At 42.7% G+C, this 22,601-nt stretch overlaps 1 long non-coding RNA gene across 1 annotated transcript; it reads left to right on the plus strand.

The window, feature by feature from the left end:
- Positions 1-7,608: 7,608 nt before the first annotated feature.
- LOC147105680 (uncharacterized) lies at positions 7,609-22,007 on the plus strand. The gene is made up of 2 exons (XR_015081556.1): positions 7,609-11,237; positions 20,472-22,007. It is a non-coding gene; the product is annotated as an uncharacterized LOC147105680 (long non-coding RNA).
- The last annotated feature ends 594 nt before the right edge of the window (positions 22,008-22,601 follow it).

Genomic DNA, 22,601 nt, shown 5'->3' on the forward strand with positions numbered 1-22,601 from the left:
CACCCTCTGGGTGAAAAAGTTCTTCCTCAAATCCCCTCTAAACCTCCTGCCCCTTACCTTGAATCTATGCCCCCTTGTTATTGACCCCTCTACTAAGGGAAAAAGTTCCTTTCTATCTACCCTATCTATGCCCCTCATAATTTTGTACACCTCAATCAGGTCCCCCCTCAGCCTTCTCTGCTCCAAGGAAAACAACCCCAGCCTGTCCAGTCTTTCTTCATAGCTGAAGCGCTCCAGCCCAGGTAACATCCTGGTGAATCTCCTCTGCACCCTCTCCAAAGCAATCACATCCTTCCTATAGTGTGGCGACCAGAACTGCACACAGTATTCCAGCTGTGGCCTAACCAGCGTTTTGTACAGCTCTATCATAACCTCCCTGCTCTTGCCTTCATTAGCCGAGGCATAGAATATAAGTATCCCATATGCCTTTTTAACCACCTTATCCACCTGTTCTGCTGCCTTCAGGGATCTATGTAGATGCACACCAAGTTCCCTCTGATCCTCTGTCTTTCCTAGGGTCTTACCATTCATTGTGTATTCCCTTGCCTTGTTAGTCCCTCCAAAATGCATCACCTCACACTTTTCAGGGTTAAATTCCATTTGCCACTGTTCCGCCCATCTGACCAACCCATCTATATCGTCCTGCAGACTGAGGCTACCCTCCTCGCTATTTACCACCCCACCAATTTTCGTGTCATCTGCGAACTTACTGATCATACCTTTTACATTCACATCCAAATCATTAATGTAGACCACGAACAGCAAGGGACCCAGCACCGATCCCTGCGGTACCCCACTGGACACAGGCTTCCAGTCACAAAAACAACCTTCGACCATCACCCTCTGCCTTCTGTCACTAAGCCAGTTTTGGATCCAATGTGCCAAGGCACCCTGGATCCCATGGGCTCTTCTTGACCAGTCTCCTATGCGGGACTTTATCGAAAGCCTTACTGAAATCCATGTATACCACATCCACTGCACTACCCTCATCCGCACACCTAGTCACCCCCTCGAAAAAATTTAATCAATTTAGTCAGACATGATCTTCCCTTGACAAAGCCATGCTGACCATCCCTGATTAATCCTTGCCTCTCCAAGTGGAGACTAATTCTGTCCCTCAGAATTTTTTCCAATAATTTCCCTACCACTGATGTTAGGCTCACTGGCCTGTAATTCCCTGGTTTATCCCTACTACCCTTCTTGAATAATGGTACTACGTTAGCTGTTCTCCAGTCCTCTGGCACACCCCCTGTGGCCAGAGAGGTTCTGAAAATTTGTGTCAGATCCCCTGCAATCTCCTCCTTTGCCTCACACAGCAGCCTGGGATACATCTCGTCTGGGCCTGGGGATTTATCCACTTTTAAGCCTGCTAAAACCGCCAGTACCTCCTCCCTCTCGATGCTAATATGTTCAAGTATATCACAGTCCCCCTGTATATTACAATGGAGCTGAAATTCCATTACCAGCATCAGAGAAATTTTATTCCCTGCCAGCACACAACAGCGACCCTCCACTGGGTTTTCCAAGGTCCCCTCATCAAAATGTGGCGGGTGTGCTCCACCATGAATCGTATCGCATGCAATGAGTGGAGGGGCGGCAGGGTGGGGACAGAATTTCCTTGGCACAGCTTTGAAACGCAGGTGCAGCCTTTTAAACCTGTACTTCCTGTTCAGGTAGGGTGGGGAAGATAAGTTTCTTTTTATTGAATTGACTACTCCAATGAGTCAAAAGTCTTAACAATTCTTGTGGGGGAGGAGAGAGGACAGCTGCCTTCAGTATGAGAGCCCTGGAATCGCTAAGCGAGGTCGTGGCAAAGAGGAATGTCATTTTTGGACAACAGCATATAAACTCAACTTTGTTCAATTTTCAGAGATATCTGCACTCCTCCAATTCTGGCCTCTTGAGCATCCCTCATTTCATTCACTCCGCCATTGGCGCCCATGTCTTCAGCTGCCAAGGCCCTAAGCTCTGCAATTCCTTCTTAAACCTCTTCGCCACTCTACCTCTCTTTCCTCCTTTGAGACACTCCTTAAAGCTGACCTCTTTGACCAAGCTCATCTGCCCTAATATCTCCTTATGTGGTTCAGTGTCAAATTTATTTGCTGACACTCCTGTGAAGTGCTTTGGGGCATTTTACTACGTTAAAGGTGCTATATAAATACAAGTTCTTGTTATGATACATTCCCTCATCAGCAAATTACTGAGGAAGAGGTGGCTAAGCTGGTCAATTCAATTGCTGCAGTTAAGTGATGCCTTCTCAGATGAAGAAATTCAATGCCCTCAAGAAGTTAGCCAATGTAGGTGAGTCCTGCACCTATCTCTTTCCCCTCAATCAGTTACATACATGGAATGTTTCTTATCTTTATACACCTCTTTGCTCTCTACCACTAGCACAAGGCAACCATAGTCATGCATTACCCACTTTCACCTTCACAGATGGACCCCTTTCACTTAGGTAGATAGGACCATTACAAACTCCCAAAAATTCAATTGCATATGCGTTTTCTTACATTCCTGTTTAGGGAGATTTAGAATTGGAACACTGGCAGAAACACATGTCATGATTCAAGAGAAGCAACCTGAAGTAGGCTAGATTGCCAGCTTCAGGCTAACCCTAATACAATCAGTTCTGAGATAGGTGCCATCCAGGGCATTAATGGTTACTTTCTGAGCACCATCAATGCATTGAGTCCTTTGAGAATTGCAATATGAAGAAAAGCAATGGTCCCAACACTAACACTTTGGAGACACTACCGTTTACATCCTGAAAATTTCTATTAGCCAACGCTGTTGGTTTTCTGTTCAAAATTGCTATCCATTCTGCTACATTCCCTTCAATAACATTTGCCTTCATTTAACCGACAAGTTTTTCTATATTGAGAGTGATGACACCTTGAAGGAGTGCAGTCTGGAGTATGGCATTGTGGGGCAAAGGTTTGCAGTGGGGAGGGGTGGGGGCACAGCGAAGTGTAGCAATGCAGTGGTTAGAGGTGATTCAGGGAACAGGCAGGCATTTCAGCAACTGCTGATGTGAGTGCCACATGGTGGGTTGCCTCCCTGGTGCCAGGGTAAAGGACATTTTGAGGGGGAAGGGGGAAGGGGGAACAGCCAGAATTTGTGGTCCATGTCTAGGGAATTCGACTCAACTCCAATTGGATACAATGGTACTTTATTTAAGACTTGTAAAAGTTAACACATTACGGTACATGAGCAATAGTTTACAGAACCAAGCAGAAAGTATATCACTCGCTCCATCCTAGATAGAAGTATGCCTCTTGATGTTGTGATAGGTCTGTTCCCTTCCTCCTGGATGCTTCGCCTCTCGCCTCAAAATTCTTCTGCACTAAAGACCCTTGCGTGTTGTCCTTTACACGCCAAAAAACGGAGCTACACACAGCCTAATCCAATCGGCATGTACCACACTTCCCTTGTTTTCCTTAATGTTCCTGCTCTGATCACACCATATCCCTGCACTATTCCTGATCATGTCCTGTCTTCCTAGCATGGTAACTGAGGTTTGTTCTGGCTTCAATAACATGATATAATTTGCTGACTACTGTTCTCGTCACAGTAGTTGCTAAGTTAGTTACTTATAAATGCTATTACCAAGCTTTTGAGCAGATTAACCCTTACACATGTGGGAACCAATGACAAGGGAAGGAAATGGGTGTGGTCTAGCAGTCAGAGTCTCAGGAGCTAGGAAGGAAGTTAAAAATCAGGACCTCAAAGGTAGTAATTATGGATTTTTTCCCAGTGCCACACACTAGTGAGTATAGGAATAGTAGGGTAAGACAGATTAACGCATGGCTGGAGAAATGGTGCAGGAGGGAGGGCTTCAGATTCTTGAGGCATTGGGACCTGTTTAAGATGGATGGGCCGCACCTCAACAGAGCTGGGACAAATGTTCTCGCAGAGAGGTTAATTAGTGCTGTGGGGGAGGGTTTAAACTAATTTGGCAGGGATGGGCACCAGGATGAAACATTAGAGAGGAGGAAAAAGGTGTGCAGAGGACTGGGAGTGACAAATAGCCCTAGAGTAAAGAATAGTTCAGAAATAGTAGGGATCAAATGGGGAAAATGCAAAGCAGTCTAAGATGGGTTTGGAGTGCATATGCATAAATACTCGTAGCGTAATAAATAAAGTTGGTGAGCTGCAGGCACAATTCACCACATGGGACTGTGATATAGTGGCAAAAACAGAAGATCTGACTCGAAGGGGAGGATTGGGAACAATATTCTTGGCTACAAGGTATTCAGGAAAGATAGGGAAGGAGAAAAGGAGGGGGGTTATTGGCAGTATTCATCAAAGAAACTATTATAGCACTGGACAGGGATGATGTAGTTAAGGGGTCAAAGACAGAATCTGGTTAGAATTAAGGAACAATAGAGGAGCTATTATGCTATTGGATGTATACTATAGGCCACCAAATAGTGGGAAGGAGATAGAGGAGCATATTTGCAGGCAAATTACAGAAAGATACAAGAACTATAGAGTAGTGACAATAGGGGAGTTCAATTATCCTCTTATAGACTGGGATAATAACAGTGTAAAGGGCAAAGAGGGGGAGGAATTCTTGATCAATCTGTTTCCAGCCCAACAAGGAAGGAAACAGTGCTGGATCTAGTTCTGGGGAAGAAAGTGGGGAGCATTTAGGAAACAGTGATCATAATATCATCAGGTTCAGAATAGTTATGGAAAAGGACAAGGAGCAATCAAGTGTAAAAATACTTAACTGGAGGAGGGCTAATTTCAGTGAGTTGAAAAGGGATCTGACAGGTGGATTGGAATCAAAAATTGGTAGAAGAAACAGTAATTGAACAATGGGAGGCTTTAAAGAGGGGATGGCTCAGATACAGAGTAGACACATTTCCATGAGGGGGAAAGGGAGGACATCCAAAGCTAGAGCTCCCTGGATGACTAAAGATATAGAGGTTAAAATTAGACAGAAAAAGGAGGCTTATGAAAAATGTACGGTTCATAATACAGTATAGAACCAAGCTGAATAGTACAGAGGAGATCTAAAAAAGGGAATAAGAGGGGCAAAGAGAGTATGAGAATAGATTAGTGGCTAACTTAAAATGAAACCCAATAGTCTTTTATAAACATATAAATAGTAAAAGGATAGTCAAAGGAAGGGTGGAGCCGATTAGTGACCAAAAGGGAGATCTTCTTGTGGAGGCACATGGCTGAGGTAATAAATAAATACTTTGCATCTGTTAGTAGAGAAGAAGATGCTATAAATGTAGCAGTAAAGGAGGAGGCAGTAGTGATATTGGATAGGATAAAAATATATTAAAAAGAGCTACTTAAAAGGTTGGCAGCACTCAAAGTAGAAATGTCACCCGGTCCAGATGGGATGCATCCTAGGTTACTGAGGGAACTAAGGGTGGAAATTGCGGAGGCTCTGGCCACAATCTTCCAAGCCTCCTTAAATATGGGGGTGATGCCAGAGGACTGGAGGAATGCAAATGTTACACCCCTGTTCAAAAAAGGGGAGAGGGATAAACCCAGCAACTACAGGCCAGTCAGCCTAACATCGGACAATAATCCGGGACAAAATTAATTGGCACTTGGAAAAGTATGGGTTAATAAATGAAAGTCAACATGAATTTGTTAAAGGCAAATGGTGTTCGACTAACTTGATTGAGTTCTTTGATGAAATAACGGAGAGGGCTTTTGAGGGTAGTGTGGTTGATGTTGTGTATATGGACTTTCAAAAGGCATTTGATAAAGTACCACATACTAGACTTGTTAGCAAAATTAAAGCCCATGGAATTAAAGGGACAGTGACTGCATGGATACAAAATTGGCTAAGGGACAGAAAGCAGAGAGTAGTGGTGAATGACTGTTTTTCAGACCGGAGGGCAGTATACAGAGGTGTTTGTCAGGGGTCGGTATTAGGTCCACTGCTCTTTTTGATTTATATTAATGACCTGGATTTGGGTATACAAGGGCATAACTTCAAAGTCTGCAGATGAAACGAAACTTGGAAATGTAGTACACAGTGAGGAGGATAGTAACAAAATTCAGGAGGACAGAGACAGACTGGTGAAATGGGCAGACAGATGGCAGATGAAGTTTAACGCAGAGAAGTGTGAAGTGATACATTTTGAAAGGAAGAATGAGGAGAGGCAAATAAACTAAATGGTACAAATTTAAAGATGGTGCAGGAACAGAAAGACCTGGGATTATATGTACACAAGTCCTTGAAGGTGGCAAGACAAGCTGAGAAGACTATTAAAAAAGCATATGGGATCCCTGGCTTTATTAATAGAGGCATTGAGTACAAAAGCAAGGAAGTTATGCTAAACCTTTATAAAACACTGGTTAGGCCTCAGCTGGAATATTGTGTTCAATTCTGGGCACCACACTTTGGGAAGGATGTCAAGGCCTTAGAGAGGGTGTAGAAGAGATTTACTAAAACGGTACCAGGGATGAGGGACTTCAGTTATATGGAGCGACTGGAGAAGCTGGGATTGTTTTCCTTATAGCAGAGAAAAATAAGATGAGATTGGATAAAGGTGTTCAAAATCATAAATGGTTTTGATAGAGGAAATAAGGAGAAATCGTTTCCAGTGTCAGAAAGGTCAGCAACCAGAGGATACAGATTTAAGGTCATTGGCAAAAGAACCAGAGGGGACATGAGGATTTTTTTTTTACACAGCAAGTTGTCGTGATCTGGAATATACTGCCTGAAACGGTGGTGGAAGCAGATTCAATAATAACTTTCAATGGGGATTTGGATAAATACATGACAAGAATTTTTTTTACAGGACTATGGGGAAACAGCAGGTGAGTGAGATTAATTGGATAGCTCTACCAAAGAGCTGGCACAGGCATGATGAGCCGAATAGCCGCCTTCTGTGCTGTATCATTTTATGTTTCTAAGTCTCATAGGCAGTACCTTATCAAACGCCTTGAAACATGAAGGTCCATGACTAATGTCGCGAGGCTCTTGTGAAAGCAAATGAGGGTGTTAGGATGTATAGCTAAGATAATTAAATATAAAACCCAAATTTACCTAGTATAAGGTCGGCCACATTTAGAATATTATGTCCCAGTTTGATCCCTTTGTATGATGGGGAACATTGAGGCCATGAAAATGGTTCAGAAGTGGGCCACTTGACTGATACCTGGTTTGATACCTAGTTTGAGACCCAGAGAACTGGGTCTTTTACTTTGGAAAAGTGCAAATTTAGAGGGGATAACATTGAGTACTTTAAAATAATGAAATGATTAGATTCTGTCCACGTGGATCGGTTATTTGAACTAGATAGAAAGGAAAGTACAAGTTGCATCGTAGAGTTATGTTAAGTGCCAAGAAGTATTCTTTTCACAGAGACGTCAATCTCTGGAATAGGTTGCAGTATGTGTGCTGAGCTTGGATTCATTGCAGACCTTCAAAAGGGAACTGGATAAGTTTCTGGGAATGAAAGACACCTCAAGTAATAGCAGGTAGCTGGGTAAACTGTGACTAGTGATACCAATCACCGTGGTTTTCTGGAGCCACTTGAAGGTCTTTGGGGGTTGGAGAGGAATTTCCCAGCGTTTTCCCTAAATTGGCCTACAGTATTTTTTGTTTTTTTGCCTCTTCCCATATGAGATGGTAACTTGCAGTGGGGGGGTGGCGGTGGTGGGGGGGTGGTGAGGAGATGATGGTGTGTGTAGGTTGCACCATATCAGGATGAGGCAGGCTTGATGGATCAGCTGGTCTTTGCCCCTTTCCATACGTTTGTAATATTTCCACATTCAAGGATGTTTGAACGATTTTGGTCAGAGCCCTTGCTATCCAGCTCGGCGGACAGCCCTCACTTGGTTCCACTCTTTCCTATCTGTTCATAGCCAGAACAGCTCTACCAATAGCTTTTCTTCCCACCCCAAACCCTCACTTCAGATGCTCCCAACGGTCCATAAATCTACATACTGCTCCTTGGTGACATCATCTGGAGACATGGGATGAGCTTCCACATGTACGGTGCAGACGCTCTACTTCTGCACCAGCTCTCTTGCTCCCTCCACTACCTCTGTGCTGTCAGATTACTAGTCCAATATCAATCTTGAATGAGCCGCAGTTTCCTCCAGCTAATCATTGGGAATACCAAAGCCAATGTCTTCGGTCCTTGCTGCAATCCCTGTATCCTTGCCACCGTTTGTAATATCAGTGTCCTATTCAACCCCGAGCTGAGCTTCTGACATAGAAACATAGAAACATAGAAGATAGGAGCAGGAGTAGGCCATTCGGCCCCTCGAGCCTGCTCCACCATTCAATGAGATCATGGCTGATCATCCAAATTCAGTACCCTGTCCCTGCCTTCTCTCCATATCCCTTGATCCCTTTAGCCTTAAGAAATATATCCAACTCCTTCTTGAATATATTTAATGAATTGGCCTCTACTGCCTTCTTTGGTAGAGAATTCCACAGGTTCACCACTATCTGGGTGAAGAAATTCCTCCTCATCTCTGTCCTAAATGGCTTACCCCTTATCCTTAGACTGTGACCCCTGGTTCTGGACTCCCCCACCATCGGGAACATCCTTCCAGCATCTAGTCTGTCTAGTCCTGTTAGAATTTTATAAGTTTCAATGAGATCCCCTCTCATTCTTCTAAACTCCAGCGAGTACAAGCCCAATCGACCCAATCTCTCCTCATATGTCATTCCTGCCATCCCAGGCATCAGCCTGGTGAATCTTCGCTGCACTCCTTCCATGGCAAGAACATCCTTCCTCAGATAAGGTGACCAAAACTGCACACAATACTCAAGATGTGGTCTCACCAAGGCCCTGTACAACTGCAGCAAGACATCCTTGTTCCTGTACTCAAATCCTCTCGCTACGAAGGCCAACATACCATTTGCCTTCTTAACCGCCTGCTGCACCGGCATGCATACTTTCAGCGACTGGTGCACAAGGATGCCCAGGTCTCGTTGCACTTCCCCTTCTCCCAATCTATTGCCATTCAGATAATAATCTGCCTTCCTGTTTTTGCCACCAAAGTGGAAAACCTCGCATTTATCCACGTTATATTGCATCTGCCATGCTTCTGCCCAATCACCCAACCTGTCCAAATCATACTGGAATTTCTCGGCATCCTCCTCACAGCACACACGCCCACCCAGCTTTGTGTCGTCTGCAAACTTGGAGATATTACATCTAGTTCCCTCGTCCAGATCATTAATATATATTGTGAATAGCTGGGGTCCAAGGACCGATCCCTGCGGTACCCCACTAGTCACTGCCTGCCACTCGGAAAAAGAGCCGTTTATTCCAACTCTTTGCTTTCTGTCCGCCAACCAGTTCTCTATCCAAGTCAATACCTTGCCCCCAATCCCATGTGCCTTAATTTTACATGCTAATCTCTTATGCGGGACCTTATCGAAAGCCTTTTGAAAGTCCAAATATACCACATCCATTGGTTCTCCCTTATCTATTTTACCAGTTACATCCTCAAAACATTCCAGTAGATTAGTCAAGCATGATTTACCTTTTGTAAATCCATGTTGACTTTGTCCGATCCGGCACCATATCCTCTGTAGCACAAAGATCACCTCTATAATACTGCCCACCTCCAACCCCTGCCTCAGCCTATCTGTTGCTGAAAGCATCATCCATGCTGTTGTCGATTCCAGAGTTGACTATTATAAAGCTCTCCTGGCCAGCTTCCCATCTTCCACCATCCAGAAATTTCTGCTCATCCAAAACTGTTCTGTCTATATCTTACCCTGTACAAAGTCTCGCTCGCTCATCACCCCTGTCCTCTCTGATCTCATTGGCACCTAGTCCCCAAACTCGTACAATTTAAATTTCTCAGCCTTGTATTTAAATCCTTCAGTGGCCTTGCCCATCCCTATCTCTGTAACCTCCCCCAAAGCCTCAGTTCCTCTTACCCTTGTGCATCTTCTCTCCCTTCATCCCATCACTGGCAGCCATGATTTCAGCCGCCTGGGTCCCATATTCTGGGATTCCCTCCTTAAACCTCTCGAGCTTCCTCACCTTTAAGACTCTCTTTTAAACCCATTACTTTGACCAAGCTGTTGATCGCTTCTCCGAATATCCCCTTCATTGGCTCAGCGTCTATTTTTTCATTATGCATCTGTGAAGTGCCTTGGGACGTTTTTCTGTGTTAAAGATGCTATATAAATACAAGTGTTGTTCTTGTTGCTGTATCCTCTCTGACGCCCCTCAGCATTTTAGAAATCATACCATCTGGTCTGATGCGTTTTCTGCTGTCTGTAGTTACTCTTCATATTCTCTTCCTCCTCTTGTACCCTTTCATTCCCATTCCCATATTCTTCTTTGAAAACCGAGACAAAATACTCATTTAATATCTTCACCATTCCTTATCCTGCAGAAGAATATTTCCTTTTTCATCTCTAATCAGCTCTACCCTTTCTTGAATTATTCTTTTATTTTTTATGTATTTATAAAAATGCTTTATTATTTTCTCTCTTAGCCTTTCAAAACATTTTTGCCTCCCCTCCAAATTCTCCACTTGATTTCTTTTGTGTTAACAGCCCTAGATTTTACAGTATAATTGTACGGTAAACAAGCCACAAACACGAGTGGCCTTAAAAGTCTCTCATCCCACTCGTTGGTTAAGTTGAGCTGGAGTTAAGTTCAGGCTGTTCTGAAATGGTTATATTATGTCTCCACAATCTAAACATGCTCTTCCACCTCTCTTAGTTTGTCATTTGTAACTATCGGCCTTATTGATGTTGCATTATCTACATCACTATCCGTGAGTGGCACAGAAATGAATATCAGCACAATTTATATTGTAGAATATTACTCCCTTTCCGCTATGGGTGGAAATTTGTTTATTTTGTAGCTATTTTTGTATTTTAATGACGGTATATTATGCCTTTTGTAATGTTTATTTAAAATATTATTTAATATTGGTAGCTTTTATTGTTATAAGTGATTTTGTTTTGTTTTTAATTCTCACTGATTTGCACATTTTTGTGTTCACTATATGCACAATTTGCTGAAGCTGTGGTTATATTCTGAAAAACAGATTTATGTTATTTTGTGGAATTAAAAAAAAATCCACCTTGTTGAGCCACCTGCTTATCTCTCAGCTGTAAGATCTGATGAAGGGTTACACCTGAAATATTAACCTGTCTTTTCTCTTTCACAAAAATCTAGGCTGACACTCCAGCGCAGTACTGAGGGAGTGCTGCACTGTCGGAGGTGCCGTCTTTCGGATGAGACGTTAAATCGAGGTCCTGTCTGCTCTCTCAGGTGAACATAAAAGACCCCATGGCACTATTTCGAAAAAAAGCAGGGGAGTTATCCCCGGTGTCCTGGCCAATATTTATCCCTCAATCAACATCACTAAAACCAATTTATCTGGTCATTATCACATGGCTGTTTGTGGGAGCTTGCTGTGCGCAAATTGGCTGCTGCGTTTCCCACATTACAACAGTGACTACACTTCAAAAGTACTTCATTGGCTGTAAAGCACTTTGAGATGTCCGGTAGTCGTGAAAGGCGCTATATAAATGTCAGTCTTTTTTTCCAGATAATTTCTGTGTATTTCCAGCATTTGCTGTTTAAAAAAAAGAATTAATTGCCCTGTATAAAAATATAAGCCTGAAAGTTTAGTACTATTATTTAGGGAATACATTTTGATTATCTTTGCATGGCTTTGAATATTCAATATTTGTTTACAGTAAAACAGATGAACTGACATTGTGCCAAACAATAATTCAGGGTTTTGCCCTGCACAGGTTGAATGTGAACACTAGGTGGTAGCAAAGTGCAGAAGCTGACTGCTCCAGTGAGGAAGAGGATTTGTGGTCCTCTTATAACCATCAGTCTATGTTGGAAAAGCGGCATAACATTTTACAGGACTAGGAAAAGGGCATTAGATTCTAAACAAGCCCATCCATTTTTCATAGATCAACCTCACCTACCCACCTTCTCACCATATCCCTCAATGCTTTCTTTCTCCAGAAACATATTGAATTGCCTCTTGACTCCAGCTATACTTTCCGCTTCAGTAGCCTTACCTGGTAACAACTCTTACCCTTTGAATAAAAATGTTCCTGATTTCTATTTTTGCTCCTAATTTTTTTTAACTTGTGTCCACTGGAATTTCTTCACTATGGTGAAAAAAATGCCTGCATCAGTTTTGTCAATTCCCTTCAATTAGATCTCCTGAAATGAAACTTTTCCTCAGCGCTTAAATTCCTGATAATCTAGAAACATCTATGGCTCCTCTGTCCTCTGTGAAGGGCAGTAATGTCCTTCCTGTAATTCGGTGACACTATAGTGAAGGAATTCAGATGGGATCTGACACAGTATACAGCAACAATACAACTTCTTAAGGTTTGTACTCCATCCCTCTGCTAGTGTAACCCGGGACCTAATAAAGCAATGATGTGACTGCATTAGATTTGTACTGTAAATATTGTAACAATGAGATCATTGGTTGATGACTTGTAAAGAAACTAGCATTTATATATTACCTTGTTATGTCTTTAGGACATCCCAAAGTGCCTCACAGTTAATTAATTCCTTTTTGAAATGCAGTCACTTCTGTTATGTAGGTAAACACAGCAAGGTCTCACAGTGTGCTTATTGTGGTGTTGGATCAAGAGGAATGGTAGACCAGGGCGATTCCCTGCTCTTATTTTGAATGGTGCCATGGGATCACCCAGGCAGACTGGACCTCGAGTTAACAGCTGATTCAAAAAACAGCGCTTCCAACAATGCAGCACCTCCCCTGGAACTGCACTGAAGTGCTGGTTAGGCCACAACTGGAGTATTGCGTCCAGTTCTGGTCACCACACTTTAGGAAGGATGTGAAGGCCATTGAGAGGGTGCAGAGGAGATTTACCAGAATGGTTCCGGGGATGGGGGATCTTAGCTACAAGGATAGGTTGGAGAAGCTGGATTTGTTTTCATTAGAGCAAAGGAGGTTGAGGGGTGATTTGATAGAGGTGTACAAGATTATGACGGGTTTGGATAGGCTAGACGGGGAAAGGCTGTTCCCACTAGTTGATGATACAAGGGTGAGGGGGACACAGATTTAAGGTTTTGGCCAAGAGATACAGAGGGGATGTGAGAAAAAACTATTTTATGCAGTGAGTGGTGAGGACCTGGAACTCGCTGTTGACAGAAGTGGTGGAAATGGAGACACTCGATGTTTTCAAGGGGAGACTGGATAGGCACTTGAGGGAAATAAACTTGCAGGGCTACGGGGATAGAGCCGGGGAATGGGACTGACTGGATTGCTCCACAGAGAGCTGGCACGGACTAGATGGACTGAATGGCCTCCTTCTGTGCCTCTATGACTCTATGAAGCCTAGATTATGTACTCACGCCCTGATGTGGGGCTTGTAAGTTAAAAACTGTCAGTATTCAGTCTATCTTTCAGACGGGTGACACAAATATGCTAAAAGTCAACATGGAATGGTGGAGATTACCCAAGTACAAAGATTTGAAAGATACCTATTTAACCTTTCATAAGCCTTTCATTTCAAGTCTATTGCATTATATTAATGATAAACAGGCAAGTTATAGATTTAAGGATCATCACAGATTTGTGTGAAAGGGATTCATCAAATGGTATTTTTCTTTGGTGAAGTTTTGCACTGACTGAAGAAGGAAGCCATTGCTGACACTTCCATTTTAAGCTTCCAGTCTCGACGGCAATGTCCCCAGGTATGCAAATAATTTAATGCTGGTGCAGGTTGCTGTGTGCATTTAGGAGATGTACAGAACAAGGCTTCATAACAGTAACATATTTCAGGGGACGACTATTAAGCCACCTTGCCTGTCCATCCAACTATCCATTTTATTTTCTGTAAGGTATCTATTTATCATTTATAAAAATAAAATGCTGCCTGACATAGATTCACTCTTAACAGTTGTCAAAGGCTACCTATCCATCTGTATCTCTCTATCAAACTATCTCAGTCTCTCTACATATTTCTACAGGAAACTTTGGTTTATCCGGAGGTTGTATGTCCGGAAACCTTGATCTAACGGCAGAAATCAGCAGCCATTTTGGTTAGGTTTTTTTTCTTCTCCTAGCATTTTTTTAACAGTCAGGCTCGGGAAAGCGTCTCTGTAGCTTAGCAACAGCTTCAGAGACGCTTCCAAGGTACGGGCTGAGTGTTTACAAGCTGTTGTTAAGCAACAGTGTTTGTTGTCAGATACGGAGATGAAAACCTCCGTATCCTTCAACATTAGCGCTGGTCTATCCGGAAGTTTTGATAGATCGGCAGCAGCTCGGTCCCGTCGGTGCCGGATATCGCGAAGTTTCCTGTATGTATCTATTTCAATATCTCTCTATCGCTATCGATCTTTCTACGTATGTAACTATACCTCAATCTGTATCTCGAGATATTTTTCTATCTATCTCTTCTTTCTATTTATGAATTTTATGCTCTCTCTTAATGAGAGCTGTTGGCTCAGGCATGGAGACACATGGAGCAATAGTTTTCTTAAGGCCTGTGAGGAGGGGAGAGGAAGTCGTAAGTGTCCTAAGGACCTTCACATTAGTACCATTGACCTGACAAAACTGAAATACATTTCCCTTCTGGAGTAGAACTTCCTCTGGTACTGCAGATACATTATTTTTTAGTGGTAGTTGCACTTGTCATTTATAGTATCTTTCTATGTAAAAGTTGGGGATTATTAATAGTCAGGGACAAGAGTGCGAACAATAGAGAAAAAAAGGCATGCTGTGACTTCTTTTTGGTTTTCTTCTTGACCGTTTTAGTTACAGTTACAATTTTGACATAAAAAATCCAGATGCCTACTTCATCACAAAGGAGACTTCTCACATCTTGAAACTAGGAACTTTTGACAAGGCATTTTCCAAATAAGTAAAAAATAAGTCCCAAACAGGAAATTAAGTCAATGGGATTAAAAGTAGAAAAGTCATCAGGCTCAGATGGTACTCATCCTATAATACTGAGGTGGAGGGATTGTTGCAGGGATAGTGTCAGCTGTGGCTCAGTGGGTAGCACACTTGCCTCTGAGTCATGAAGGTTGTGGGTTCAAGTCCCACTCCAGGGACTTGAGCTCATAAATCTAGGCTGACACTCCAGTGCAGGGCTGAGGGAGTGCTGCACTGTCGGAGGTGCCGTCTTTCAGATGAGATGTTAAACCAAGGCCCCATCTGCTCTCTCGGGTGGATGTAAAAGATCCCATGGCTAATATTTATCCCTCAATCAACATAACAAAAACAGATTATCTGGTCATTATCATATTGCTGTTTGTGGGAGCTTGCTGTGTTCAAATTGGCTGCCACATTACAACAGTGACTACACTCCAAAAGTACTTCATTGGCTGTAAAGGAGATGTCCGGTGGTCGTGAAAGGTGCTATATAAATGCAAGTCTTTCTTTCTTTTTAAACATCATTTTCGGAACTGTGGCAAGGGATTGGACGCTGGTAAATGTTACATGCCTGTTCAAAGAAAGGAAGGATTAGACAAGTAATGAGGGCTAACTAATCTTACTCCTGTTGTGGGGAAATTTTGGGGGTCCATAATTTGGGATGAAATCAGTGAACACCTGGAAAGCATGTAACAAGTTGGTCATGTTTCACCAAATGAATTTTTTGAGGAAATCATAAAGTATATAGACAAAGGGAATAGGGTGGACGTTGTGCATGGATTTTCAGAAGGCATTTGAAGGTGTTACATAGGATCATTAGGGCCCAAGGTATTAAAGGGAATGTAGCCACATGACTAAGGAGAAGGCTAGGGGACAGAAAGGGGTAAATTGAGTGTTCATAAACTGAGGATTATCACTAGAAGAGCAAAGGGGAAAATTAGAAGAATTTTTTTTCACACTGAGGGTTGTGACTTTTGAGGCAGAGACTCATCATTTAAAAGGGAATTGGATATCATTTGAAAAGGAAGATTATAAAAGGATACAGAGAAAGAACCAGGCAATGCGTGTAAAGTGGATAACTAGTTGAAGAGCTAGCACTGGGGCAGGCACAAAGGGCCAAATGGCCTCCTTCTATGTTGCAAATCATATGATTCTATGAATTAAATGTGCAAAGAAAGAAATATTTATTATTGTTTAACCTGTGACAATCCCTATATATTTCTTAGTTTGAAGAGTTCAATTAGAACTTGAACTTTGTAGTTTCTACATATCCATATCCATAAATTGTAGACTTTGTTTACAATTATTTTCATAAAATTACTTATTTTTGCTGCTTAGGACTTTACTGATACAAATCTTTCTGTATATGTGTATACGGTAAAGTACATGTAGTGTGATTATGTTGATCATAATTTGTTGAATGAAAATTTTAAAACTTGGAAATATCTGCCACCATGTGGTTCTGGATGGTACTGCCAGTGACATGTTACAAATAGTGCCAGGTAATGGTTAGATACACTGACTGCCCAGGAAATGCTAGTAACTATGAACAGGTGACCATAAGGATATATTGTGTAAGTGGTGGTAATACTAATACTGTAAAAATGACAAATAAACTGGGTTTAAATGAGGCAATGTTAGTTAAGATGTGGAACTTGGTATAGCCTGAGAATACCAGTCTCATTAATGGGTAGATGCATCAAGTGTACAGCACAGTACTCAGGAATACCAGACTGGCACAAATTGAAGAAGAATTACAGGGTGGGCTACTGCTTTGTTGGGTTAATTTATATACAAGCGGTAATTAGAAGTTTAAGTAAAATGAACTACAAGAATTAGATTAAAGAAGCTGGAATTGTTCTGCTTAGAACAGAGAAAGTTAAGAGGAGATTTGATGGAGGTGTTCAAAATCTTGAAGGGTGTAATAGAGCACAAAAGGAGGCCATTCAACCCATCATGCCTTTGCTGGTACTTTCAACGACCTATCCAAATAGTCTCACTCTCCTAATCTTTCCCCATAACCCTGCAATTTTTTTCCCTTCAAGTATTTATCCAGTTCCCTTTTGAAAGTTATTATTGAATCTGCTTCCACCACGCTTTCAGGCATTGCATTCCAGATCATAATAACTCACTGCATAATTTTTTTTCCCACATGTCGCCTCTGGTTCTTTTGCCAATTACCTTAAATCTGTGTCCTCTGGTTACCGACCCTTCTGGAAACAATTTCTTCTTATTTACTCTATCAAAACCCTTTCATGATTTTGAACACCTCTATCAAATCTCGTCTTAACCTTCTCTGCTCTAAGGAGAACAACAACAGTTTCTTAACATTACTGAAGTCTTTCATCACTGGTACTATTCTAGTAAATCTCCTCTCCATCCTCTCTAAGGCCTTGACATCCTTCCTAAAGTGCAGTGCCTTGAATTAGCCACAATACTCCAGTTAGGGCCTAACCAGTGTTTTATAAAAGTTTATCATAACTTCCTTGCTTTTGTACTCTATGCCTCTATTTATAAAGCCAGGATCCCGTATGCCTTTTTAACAGGGTTCTCAACTTATCCTGCCACCTTCAAAGACTTGTGTACGTACACTCCCAGGTCTGTCTGTTCCTGCACCCTCTTTAAAATTGCACCATTTTTGTTTATATTGCCTCTCCTCATTCATCCTACCAAACTGAATCACTTCACACTTCTGTGTTAAATTTAATCTGCCAATTGCCTGCCCATTTCACCAGTCTGTCTATGTCCTCCTGAAATCTGTTTTTTTAAATTCGTTCCTGGGATGTGGGCATTGCTGGCAAGGCCAGCATTTATTGCCCATCCCTAATTGCCCTTGAGAAGATGGTGGTGAGCCGCCTTCTCAAGGGCAATAGATGAATTAATAGCGCAGATAGAAATTAACAGGTTTGATCTAATAGCCATAATGGAGACATGGTTGCAAAGTGGCCAAGGTTAGGAACTAAATATTCCAGGATGCATAACTTTTAGAAGAGATAGGCAAAATAGAAAAGGAGGAGGGGTAGCCCTGATAATAAAGGATGGGATAAAGACAGTAGAGAGAAAGGATCTTAGCTCCGAAAATCAAGAAGTAGAATCAGTTTGGGCACAGCAAGGGGCAGAAAACATTGGTGGGAGTTGTTTATAGGCCCCCAAACAGTAGTTGTAATGTAGGGCAGAGTATAAATCAGAATATTGGAGGTGCATGTAACAAGTAAATACAATGGCCCAGAAATTAGGTTTGGGGGCTTGCCGCGCGTACAAGCCCCTGATGTGCACTTACCCGGCGCGCCGGCCGTTCTGCTCCCGGGACGCGTGGAATTCCTTTTTTCAGATGATGACTCCCGGGCAGCGTCTGACGTCACGCCGCCCAGGAGTGCAGCCAGCGCGAAGCCTGGATCGTGGAGTGTAAGTGAGACACGCCCCTTGAGGTCTCATTTTAATAGGACACGCCCCCAATCTTTCTAAACAGCTGGAGAGGCTTCGTATTTACAGAGCAGCAGTGCAAGTAGGTTCTTTGTATTTTTATGAATGTTTTGGTAACTTTTTAAAACTTTTAAATACATTTACATGATTTTGATGACTCTGAGATAGTTTTGAAGAGATTTGAAGCTATTTAAACAGTTTTGAAAGCCTTGAAAACATTATTTTCATTCATTTCATTGAATTAGCAAAGTGAAATGGCTGGAATGAGCACAATTCACGTGATTAAAAGATTTGGAGGAGGGGACCGAGTGTAACATATCAAAGTTTGCAGATGATACTAAGATGGGAGGGAAAGTAGTGAGTGAGGAGGACATAAAAAACCTGCAAGGGGACATAGACAGGCTAAGTAAGTGGGCAGAGATTTGGCAGATGGAATACAATACTGGAAAGTGTGAGGTTATGCACTTTGGCAGGAAAAATCGTAGAGCAAGTTATTATCTTAATGGCAAGGAACTGGAAAGTACTGAAGTACAAAGGGATCTGGGGGTCCTGGTGCACGAAACTCAAAAGGTTAGTATGCAGGTGCAGCAAGTGATTAAGAAGGCCAATGGAATGTTGGCTTTCATTGCTAGGGGGATAGAATATAAAAATAGGGAGGTATTGCTTCAGTTGTACAAGGTATTGGTGAGACCGCACCTGGAATACTGCGTACAGTTTTGATGTCCATACTTAAGAAAGGACATACTTGCTCTCGAGTCAGTACAAAGAAGGTTCACTCGGTTAATCCCGGGGATGAGGGGATGGACATATGAGGAGAGGTTGAGTAGATTGGGACTCTACTCATTGGAGTTCAGAAGAATGAGAGGCGATCTTATTGAAACATATAAGATTGTGAAGGGGTTGGATCGGGTGGATGCGGGGAAGATGTTCCCGATGATGGGTGAAACTAGAACTAGGGGGCATAGTCTTAGAATAAGGGGCTGCTCTTTCAAAACTGAGATGAGGAGGAACTACTTCACTCAGAGGGTGGTAGGTCCATGGAATATGCTGCCCCAAAAAGCTGTAGAAGCTACATCATTACAGAAATTTAAAACAGAAATAGACAGTTTCCTAGAAGTAAAGGGAATTAAGGGTTACAGGGAGTGGGCAGGAATTTGGACATGAGTCTAGGTTCGGATCGGTCATGGCCCTGTGGGTAGCGGAGCGGGCCCAGGGGTCATGTAGCCTGATCCTGCTCCTATTTCATGTGTCTAATTCTGTTAGATTCAGGAGATGGTTCTGTGATAGTGGATTGGCGGTTAGGATCAGATCAGCCATGATCTTATTGAATGGCGGAGCAGGCTCGAGGGGCCGATTGGCCTACTCCTGCTCCGATTTCTTATGTTCTTATGTTCTTATGTTAACTCAAAACTTCACTGAAGATGACCTCAGCAATCTCCTCAACGAGGTGGAGGCGAAGCGCCTGCGCATCATTGGGAATGAGCAGTCGAGGGCACCGCGAAAAGGTCAGATGGTAGCTTGGTCAGAAGTTGCCCAGGCTGTCAGCGCGACCTCCACCATTCTACGTACAGCGGAACAATGCCGCAAGAAATTCAGTGACTTGTTGCGATCTGTCAAGGTTTGTACAGTTATTGCAAAAGTGTACTTTAACATTGCTTAGAGTTTAAGTTAACTAGATTTCAAAAGGCTTTCAATGCATGTACTTTAGTCAAGTGACTTCTTGGTCAAGTCACCTGAGGTAGCAATAAAACTTTATGGCTTTGGGGCCAGCTCAGGGTTATCTATTGTTCTCTTATCTTGATTCCAGTGCTTTGAGCTGTAAATCTTCAATCAGAGATTTAAAGAAACACCCAACCCAGTCTTCCAAGCCTTTGCTGTCCATGTCAGAAATGCAGCTCCGTGATTCTCTTTTTTCTGTTGCCATTTCAAAGTAAAAGTGCTCACAACTCCAGGGAACTTACACTCACAGGTGGTGGTGTTGCCACGCTGAGGGTTTTGACCGAACATGAGGAACGGGTCCAGCAGATGTTCAGATTTACTAGCAATCGGCCCACGGATGAATCTCAATCAGACATTGTTGAGCCTGACCGTGAGTTGGCCTGGCCAGCTATATGTTAAAGAAGGTTAGGTGTGTGCTGAATATCTGTGATGTGGCACATCCTGCTTTACCTTTGCAAATGTTTTCTGCTTCCTTCCCACAGCTGGACAGAGTACCTCTCACACACGGGATGAGCAGTGCGTGGAGTCAGCGGCCGCAGAGGGCATTGGGGAAGGTGTTTCTGATGCAGTGGCAGCAGTTACTGAGGTGGTTGAGGAACAGGAGGAACTTGTCCTATGTCAGCAAGTGCAGCAGGAGTGCATGGACCCTGTGTCGCTGCCCAGTATCTCACCATCTCCTGGCCCCTGTGGCTCTGTGCGAGTCACTGCTGACTGTAGCTCCACAGACAGACACCATATTGACACTTCAGCGCAGGTGGGAGGAGCAGAAAGACATTCAGTACAACAGCACCTACAAGATGAGGAGCAAGATATTGCAGGTTTCAGTCAATTGCTGAGATCTCTTACTGAGAAGGATGTTGACTCTAGAGATTCTATCAGGCAGGGAATCGATAATCTTGGCGTTACACTAAATCAGATAGCATCGCAGTTGGTGGTGCTTAATGAGAATTCACTTAATCAGGTATCATCGCAGTTGGTAGTGCTTAATGAGAATTCACTTAATCAGGTGACATTGCAGTTGGCGGCGCTTAATGAGAATGTGGTTGCACTGGTTCATTCGCATGAACCTATAACTACTGCCATTACTCTGACTCCAGCAGAAGGGCCCTTCCCAGCTCACAGTGCAGAGCCACTTTGGTCACAGGAGCCAGCAGCTGCGCCAGTCATGATGCAGGGAAACGTAGACTTGCATCAGCAACAACCCTTTCATGAGGCAACTGCTGAAGAGCAGGAAAAGTCACAGAGGGGCCTTGCAAGTAGCTCCGGAGGGCTCCAGTCACGGGGAGTGAAAAGGCGCAGGAAACGTTAGGGTGGCACCTTCAGCTCACTGCGCCTCCTTCAACCCTCAGTCACAGAAGCGAGTGGCCAAATCGTTCAATTGTTCAATTTTTCATTTTATTGAAATGTTAAATGTTTTCTTACATATTTAAATTCAAATGCTTATTTTTGAATGAAAGGATATGTAACCTTTTCGTTTAAGCAGTATACCCAGCAGTCAATGTGAAAAGAATTTCAACTTTTATTCCAGTAAAAAAAATTTGACAACAACTGTTACAAAAGTAGAAAATAGCTAGTTTCCACCTTGAATGTCTGTATTGCAGTAAGAAAGTAAAAATAATTACTGTAAAATGTTTACAATTTTTTTTCTAACATTTATCAGTTTGCACATGTTTGAAAACTTAAAAATAGGTGGTTAACATCTTCAATTTTGTAATTGCACTAAGAAACCAAAAAAATGACTTAAACCTGTTTACAAAGTGTTACCAAACTTTTAACATTTTCATATTTTTCAATTGCAAAAAAGAGGTAGTTAACATCCTCAATGTCTTACTTGCACGAAGAAAGAAAGACAAGTAAACACGAACTGTTTACAAATTTTTTTCTTAACTGTTCCTGTTCACAAATTTTTTAAAAGTAGAGAAGCGCTACTTAAAATTTACAAGTTATTAACTTTATACATCGAAACTGAAGCTGAAAACTTTTTGATGATGCAATAAAAGGTCACTGTTTCACTTCAATATGTGTCTGCTCCTGTCTTTGCCTTGCGGGGGGAGGGGTAGGTACAAGGCGACACTACCTCGTGAAGGTGTTGGCTACCAGCAGTTCCTGAGCAGCCTTATTTTCGGCGGCACTTGGCTCCTCCCCATGAGGTCTGGCAACATGCACATTGCCATCGCCTTCATCCTCCACTTCAACAGGCAGCTGTTCTGCAGTGTTAAGGGTCAGTCCTTCCTGCAGGGCAAGGTTGTGCAAAGCACAACAGGCCAGCACAATCCTTGCCACTTTCTGGTGAGAGTACTGCAAGGTCCCCCCTGACCTATCCAGGCACCGGAAGCGTGATTTCAGAAGTCCTATTGTCCTCTTCACCACTTGACGTGTGGACACGTGTGCATGGTTGTATCTCTCCTGAGACTGATGATTGGTCTTGCGGTAGGGGGTCATCAGCCATGGTCTTAGCGGGTAGCCCTTGTCGCCCAATATCCATGCGGATCCTGTAGGCAATTTGCTGAGAGCATCATACAATTTAGAGTTACGGAGGACGAAGGAGTCATGATTACTTCCCCGGTGCCCTGCATTCACGTTTAGGATCCTGAGGTGCGCATCACATAATA

The sequence above is a fragment of the Somniosus microcephalus genome, chromosome 17, assembly GCF_052327205.1.
Source record: "Somniosus microcephalus isolate GS21.2 chromosome 17, FLI_Smic_1.0, whole genome shotgun sequence".
Taxonomy (NCBI): Eukaryota; Metazoa; Chordata; class Chondrichthyes; order Squaliformes; family Somniosidae; genus Somniosus; species Somniosus microcephalus.